Below are 7,620 nucleotides of genomic sequence, written 5' to 3' on the forward strand. Positions count from 1 at the left end.
GCCTCGCCCCCCTCGGCCAATGGCGGCCCGCTCTGGCAGGCGGGGGCGGGGCCGGGCCCCCAGCAGGGTGGGCTGCGCGCGGCATGACTGACGGGCGGAGGGGGCGTGGCCAAGCTCCGCGGCCCCGCCCCCCGCTCCCTGCACGCGCCGTTGCCGTGGTGACGGAGCGCGCGGGGCGACCCCGGTGACCCCCCCCGGGAACCCCTCGGGAACCTCCCGGGAGCCCCCGAGACCCCACACAGCCCCTGCCCACAGCCCATCGCCCCCGGGGTAACCTCCCCATATAGCCCCCCATAGCACCCGGTGGCCCCCCCATATTCCCTCCAACAGCCCCCCATAGTACCCCATGGCAACCCCCACCACAGATCCCTCCCATGGCACCTAACGGTCCCCCATGGCCCCCCTCCCCGACATCCCCAGAGCATCACATCGCTCCCCCATGGCCCCCCCCGACATCCCCAGAGCATCACATCGCTCCCCCATGGCCCCCCCCGACATCCCCATGTGCCCCTCCCAGCACAGCCCAGTAACACCCAGCAGTGCCCAGTAACATCCTGCAGCACCCAGTAACATCCAGAGGGGTTCCCAGTGCAGCCCTCACAGCCCAGTTGTACCCAATAGAGTCCAGTAACACCCAGTAGTGCCCAGCACACCCTGGCAGACCCCTCAGCACTCAGCACAGCCCACTTACAGCCGGTGATGACCAGTAACATCCAGGATTTCCCACTAACACCCAGCAGTGCCCAGCACAGCCCATCTCGGCAGCCTCAGGCTCCCCATGCTGGGGACGGGACACAGGACACGCTGGTGCTGTTCCCATCCTGTCCCCTGTGAGCAGCCCCAGGGACTGGTGGCACTGGGCACGTGGTGTGCTGGAGGTGGCCCTTGGCACCCGTGGGGTCGGAGCTGGTGCAGCACTGGGGACACGAGGCTGAGGGACCTGCTGCCCCATCCCAATCCCCAGTTCCCATCCCATCCCTGCTGTGCCACCCTGTCCTCAGGCACTGCCCAGCTCTGCCAGGTCCCGTCCCCTGAGCACTTTGGTGGCTCCTGGGCTGTGCTGTCTCCCCTGAATTAGAGGGCACTGGGCACACACGTTCAGCTCTTGTCTGCCAGGAACCCCAGGCCCTTCCCACAGAGCTGCCCCAGCCCGTGCCACTGCCAGGGGCTCTTCCTACCTTGGGGCAGGACGTGAAATTTGTCCTTGTCAGGTCCCTGCTGGTTCCTTCTCCAGCCGGGCTCCATCCCAGAGCAGCAGCACCCATGGGCACAGGGACTGGTCCTTGAATGTTTGGTCATCACAGAGTCACAGATTTGGATGGGAAGTGACCTCAAGATCATCCCATTTCTCCCCCTGTCATAGGCAGGGACACCTTCTACTAGCCCAGGTTGCTCCAAGCCCCGTCCAGCCTGGCCTTGGACACTTCCAGGGATCCAGGGGCAGCCACAGCTTCTCTGGGCAACCTGTGCCAGGGCCTCCACACCCTCCCAGCCAGGAATCTCTTCCCCATACCCCACTAACCCTGCCCTCTGGCAGTGGGAAGCCATTCCCCCTTGTCCCCAGTCCCTCTCCAGCTCTCCTGGAGCCCCTTTAGGCTCTGCAAGGGGCTCCAAGGTCTCCCTGGATCCTTCACTTCCCCAGCTGAGCACCCCCAGCTCTCCCAGCCTGGCTCCAGAGCAGAGGGGCTCCAGCCCTGGCAGCATCTCCGTGGCCTCCTCTGGACTCTCTGCAGCAGCTCCACGTCCTTGTGCTGCTGTTGGGAACCTCGTTAAGATCTGATGATTAGAGCTGCCTGTGCCCAAATTCAGGTGCAAACAAGACCATGTGCTGAAATCAACAGTATGGATTTTAACAATAAATATGAAGTAGAGAGATAGAAAGAAATAAAAAAGGGGAGAGAGAGGGGGAAAGAGAGAGAGAGTCCCACCCATAGATCCAGCCATGTCCCTTTGGTTCTTCTTCACCCTGGGCTTCTCGGTGGTGGGATGGAGGCCCCAGTTCATAGCTCTGTGCAGAAGGAGGGTCTGGCTGGAAAATCCACAAAGCCCACCCTCGACTTTCTAATCTCACTGTTTGTACACTGTTTGTTAGCAAACAAAGGAATTAGTGTTCATTGGCTACAACTTACATAGTTCTCTTATTAATTAGTATTCTATCTTCTATTGGTTAAATGATTCTCTCTGTTTTCATGCTAATTACTCTGAATGCTCAGTCTCTCTCTTCCTTTGGGTTGGTGGGTTTCTTGGGTTGGTGTTCCATGAGTTGGGGGTCATGATCTGCCCCTGCTGGAATTACCTTTTACTCAACTGGAGCTGATTTCTGCACAATTGCTGAGCTGGTTTTAGTGGTTTCTTCCTTATCTTGGGGGTTCTGCCAAATGTCCTTGTGGCCATAAATTCTGTGTTCTTTGTATCCACCCTCAGCAACACGTCCTTCTTCCCAAGCTTCGTTAACCTCCTTCTAGACCTGAGATCACTGAATTCATCTTCCTTGCACCCAGACAACAGAACTGTGCTCTTTAACTCCCAACAGACCCCCGAGCTGGAGGCAGCTCTGCAGGAGGGGCTCAGCTGAGGGGGCAGAGGGGCAGGATCCCCCCCTCCCCTGCTGCCCACGCTGTGGGATCAGCCCAGGGCACGGGGGGTTTTTGGGACAGGTCACATCCAGCCTCTCACTCACCAGCACCCCGAGTCCTTCTCCTCAGGGCTGCTCTCCATCTGCTCATCCCCAGCCCGGACTGATCCCGGGGGTTGCCCCCCCCAGGTGCAGCACCAGCACTTGGCCTCGTCCTTTGACAGCCCTGTGGCACCTGCTCACACCACCCCCCGCAGGTCCCCGAGCCACTGTCACACCCGTCACACCCACCACTGACCACCCCCTGTCCCCCCACCAACCCCGGGGGTCCCCTGGGTTGTGCTCCAGCCCCCACCACCTCTGGGGCCGGCACAGGGACTGGGGGTCCCCAGGAGTCCCACTGTTCCCCCGGCACAGGGACTGGGGGTCCCCAGGAGTCCCATCGTTCCCCCGGCACTGCCCGGCTGGAGGGGGAGCTGAGGTAGGAGCTGCATGGGGCAGTTTCCTGACCCACAGCTCAGGGGGCAGAAATGGGGGGTCCCAGTGGGATGGGCCTCTGCACCCCCACACCCTGGCCCAGAAATGGGGGGTCCCACTGGGCTGGGGCCTCTGCACCCCCACACCCCGGCCCAGGGCTGCACGAGCAAAGCCCCCAGTGCCCCGGCGAGCTGGGCTCAGCCCACAGCCCCCACACCCAGGACTGGGACTCCACTGCCCCGAGACCCCATCAGGACCTCGTCATCTCTGGGCTGGAACCCCACCAACTGCTGGAACCCCACTGTTCACCCACACTCCACTGTCCCCTGGACCCCACCACCTGCTGAGACCCAAGTGCCCACTGGGACCCCACCATCTGCCAGGACCCCATTCACTGCCCACCAGGACCCCAGTTCCCACTGGAACCCGTCTGGGACCCCACTGCCCTCCAGGACCCCACAGTCACCTGGATCCCACCACCTGCCAGGGCCCCACCACCACCTGGATCCCACCACTGGTGCAGGGATCCTCCCACCCACTGGGACCCCTTTGTCCTCTGGGACCCCACTGCTTGTGCTGGGATCCTACCACCCATTAGGACCACAGTCAGCAGGATCCAAGCACCAGTCCTGGGACCCCACCATTGCCTGAACCCCCCCACCTTGGGAGCCCACCACCTGTACTAGTAGCCCCCTGCCCACTGGGACCACTCCTTCTGGGATCCTACCACCCCTTGGGACCCACCATCTGCTGGGACCCCACTGCCCACCGGGACCCCAAAGCCACCAGAATCCCAGCACCCGCCAGGGCCCCACCATCATCTGGATCCCACCACCACTGCTGGGATCCCCCCCACCCCAGGGTCCCCCCACCCTGCCACTCACAGACCACACGACCACACGTAAGGGTTTTTTTTTTTTTTTTCCTCTTTTTTTTTTCCTCTTTTTTTCTCTTTTTTTTTTGCACAAAACAGGACATTTATTCAAGTGTTCTCCAGCACAAGTACATTAGAAAGGAGCTTGTCTGTATTATACTCTTCTGGGCACCAAAGAAAAAGAAAAGGAGGATGGGATGGAAGCGGGACGGACAGACTTTCTACATCTGCTGCACGCATTGACCTTTATTAGTTCAGAACAGCTATGTCACGAGCAATACTCACACAGATACAACAGCGCCGGGCGCCCGCGGCACCTCCGGCCGTGAAATGCACAGTTCAGCGGCAATAAATAGAGAAGCGACCCTAAAAAAACAAACCAACAAAAAAACGGGGGCAACGAACTGAGAGAGAAGTAGAAAATAAACCGGGGGGGGGGGTGGGTGGGTGTTTTGGGGCTGGGAGGGCGGGAAAAGGGGAGGGAGAGCAGCCGGGGCGGCCGCGGCGGCGCCGGGAATGTGGCGGCGGAGCCAAATCAAAGGGAGGAAGGAGGGTACCAGCTCTACGCGCGTATTCCTTGGGAGGATGAGTACATGATTCCCACAAATAGTTAAGCGTCAGCTACTTCAATGTCTAGGCTAAAACACATGAAATCTCTCGTTTAGTTTTCAAGTACAAAGTTAAAATGCCTTTTTCTTTTTTGTTTTTTTTTTTTAATAATAATATATAAGAGTAAAATAATAGTGCTCTTTGAAACTCCACTACGAGAAACAAAACAGTCATTGTCCAGACAGCAGACTTAATTTAACAATATATATTTTTAATAAAATGTTTTAGCACCGTGTTTGTCCCCACTCCCTCGGCGGATCTTAAGGAATTTAGGCCTTTCTGTGTTGTTTTGAGTTTTCATCTAGGGCTGTGCAACAGAATTTGTCTGGTTGTTTTTAAAAAAAGACGTGAGTCGGGTACATTAAAAACTGAACGCCTTTTGCCCCAGGCATCCCCACGGTCCCCACCGGGTCCCCACCGCCGCCGGCGCCCGTTCCCAGCGGGAACCCGCTTCCTGCCAGCACCGGCACCGGCCTGCCTGGGATGTGCCAACGCCGCGCCGGGCCGGCCCCTCGCCACGGCACCCGCCGGGACCCAGCACCCCCCCAAAGGTGCAGCAGGGCCGAGAGGGTCCCAGGAAGCGCCGCAGGGCCGGGCCGGGGGGTCCGCCGGGACCCCCAAACCTGGCACGTGGCCACGCAGAACCCACCGACGGCACCACGGGACGGTGCAGCACCAGCACCCAGAGCTGCAGGGCCACAAAGGACCAGCACCCAGAGCTGTGGGTCACACAGGACCAGCACCCGGTGCCACAGGGCCATGCAGGACCTGCCAACAACGTTGCAGGGCCGTGCAGGACCAGCATCCAGCACCTCAAGGCCGTGCAGGATCAGCACCCAGCACCTCAAGGCCATGCAGGATCAGCACCCAGTGCCACAGGGCCGTGCAGGACCTGCAAACAGCACTGCAGGGCCGTGCAGCACTTGCACCTGGGGCTGTGGGGTCGTGCAGGACCCACAGCCAGTGCCACGGAGCTGTGCAGGACCTGCAAGCAGTGCTGCAGGGCCAAGCAAGACTCACGCGGTGCTGCAGGGCCGTGCAGAACCCGCAGTGCCCACTGTGCCCCACGCAGGACACGTGGGGCCACGGCAGCCCCCCAAACAGGGCTGTGGGGCCGTGCGAGGCTCACACCGCACCGGGCGGGACCTGTGCCCGGTGCAGTGGCCACCCTGTGCCACCCGGCCCCGGCACTGCAGGGATGCGGCCCCGGGACCGAGCCTGAGCCCAGAGCCCGGCTCAGAGCCCGGGGCCGTCCCATCCCGCCGCCTTCGCCCCCGGCAAAGCCGGGCCCCGCGCCGGCTCAGCTCCCCGCGCCCGCCGCACCCACAGAGGGGCCCCCGGGCCCCCGGTAGCACCAGGCGGGGTGGGGAGGTGGGGGGGCCCCAGGGCCGCCCCCCGCCTGCCTCGCCGCCGTCGGTCCCAGCACCTCTGAGCACCCCGGGCCGCGGGCACGGCTCGCTGCCATAGCCAGCACCCGGCAGCGAGCGCCGCGGCCCCGCACCTTTCACAGTTAGAGAAGAGACGGCGACGGGCCGAGACCCCCGGGAGCCTCCCCACGCCGTAGCACCAGTCCCTGCCCCACCGGGTCCGGCCGCCCTGCCGGCACCGTGGCCGCCCCGGGCCGGACCCCACGGCACCACAGCTGCCAGACCAGTAGCACCATCCACCGCACTGCACTGCCAGCACCTGCCCGCGCCCTGCCCGCTCGCACCACGGCTCCTGCCGCCGCGGCTCCCGGCACCGACGCTGCCACCGCCATGTCCGGCGGGCACCCGTCACCCCCCAGCGGGGCACGGGGCCGCCCCACAGGGCACCGGGGGGACGCGCTCGCTCCAAACCGCGCGGGGGCAGAGGAGCGATGCCCCGGCGCCCGCGGTGACACCGCCGGGGCCCCGTCCCGGCTCGCCGGGGCATCGCCCTCCTGCCGCCAGCCCGGCCCCGCGGATGTAGCACCAGGGTCCGGGGCCCGCAGCCATCCCTGTGCCATGCCAGAAGCGCCCCGGCCGCGCTCCAGCACCGGTACCGCTCTGTCCCCCCTGCCCTGCCGGCGTCCCCGCCGCCGCCCGCGGCGAGAGCCCGTCGGCAGCACCCGTGCCCCGCGCCGCCCCGGCGGGCAGCCCCCGCGGGAAAGGGGTAGGGCCGGGGGCAGGACCCCCCCGCTGCCGCCGGGGGACACCCGGCAGCGGCTCTGCCGGACGCCACGTACGCTGAAGAGCACCAGTACGCTGTGGGAGCGCGGGGCGGCGGCGCCGGCGGGGCAGGGGGGCACCGCCGAGGCGCTTCCGTTTGGGACAGAAAAAGGTTATTGCATGACTCGGGATGGAGACGCTTCCGCCCGGCCGCCCCGGCCCTGCCGCTCGCTCGGAAAGGCCCGGCACGTAAGGCAACGTGGAAGCTGATGTCTCGACTCACCCCGCTGTGTAAAGCACCATTATGAAGTCAGGTTGTACAGTAGTAACAGTACCTTTTATATATATATATATCTATATCTCATATCTATCATATATATATAAACTGTAAACAAGAGGTAACAGCGGCTTCTAAGATCTGCTCTCTTCAAGGTTTCCATGTGGTAGGCACCCAAAATACTGTAGAAAAGGTGTGTGTGTGGTGTGTGTGTTCCCGGCCTCCCTGCCGGGCGGGTTGGCTCCATGTCACCGGAGAGCGGTGCTGGTGGAACAGAGCGAGGCGCAGCCGCCGGGCGCTGGAGCCGCCGGGCGCTGGAGCCGCCGGGCGCTGGAGCCGCCGGGCGCTGGAGCCGCCGGGCGGGCGCTGCCAGGGCCGGGCCGGCGGGCGCTGGGCGCGGACGGAGCGGGTCTCGGAGCAGAGCGGGTCTCCTTCGCCTCCGCCTCCCTCCCGGGCTGGGCTTTCCCGCTGCCGTTTCCCCTCCTCCGAGAGCGGCGCTGGCGACGGCGGCCTCGTCTCGCCCGCTGCTCCGAGAAGCGGAAACCGAACCGACAGGAAAACCCAGCCAGAAAAGAGCGGAAAATTAAAAAGGTTACCCAAAAAAAAAACGGTTTTGGTTTTTGTTTCTTTTCTTTTTTCTTCTTCTTCTTCTTTTTTTTTTTTCCTTTTTTTTTTTCCG

The 7,620-nt window shown here is 62.9% G+C and overlaps 1 long non-coding RNA gene across 1 annotated transcript; it reads right to left on the bottom strand.

Annotated features, from left to right (window-relative positions):
* Nucleotides 1–3,978: 3,978 nt before the first annotated feature.
* LOC116784504 lies at nucleotides 3,979–5,587 on the bottom strand. The gene is made up of 2 exons (XR_004356098.1): nucleotides 5,379–5,587; nucleotides 3,979–5,347 (listed from the first exon to the last, which is right to left on the bottom strand). It is a non-coding gene; the product is annotated as an uncharacterized LOC116784504 (long non-coding RNA).
* Nucleotides 5,588–7,620: the final 2,033 nt, after the last annotated feature.

Source organism: Chiroxiphia lanceolata, chromosome 3, assembly GCF_009829145.1.
Source record: "Chiroxiphia lanceolata isolate bChiLan1 chromosome 3, bChiLan1.pri, whole genome shotgun sequence".
Taxonomy (NCBI): Eukaryota; Metazoa; Chordata; class Aves; order Passeriformes; family Pipridae; genus Chiroxiphia; species Chiroxiphia lanceolata.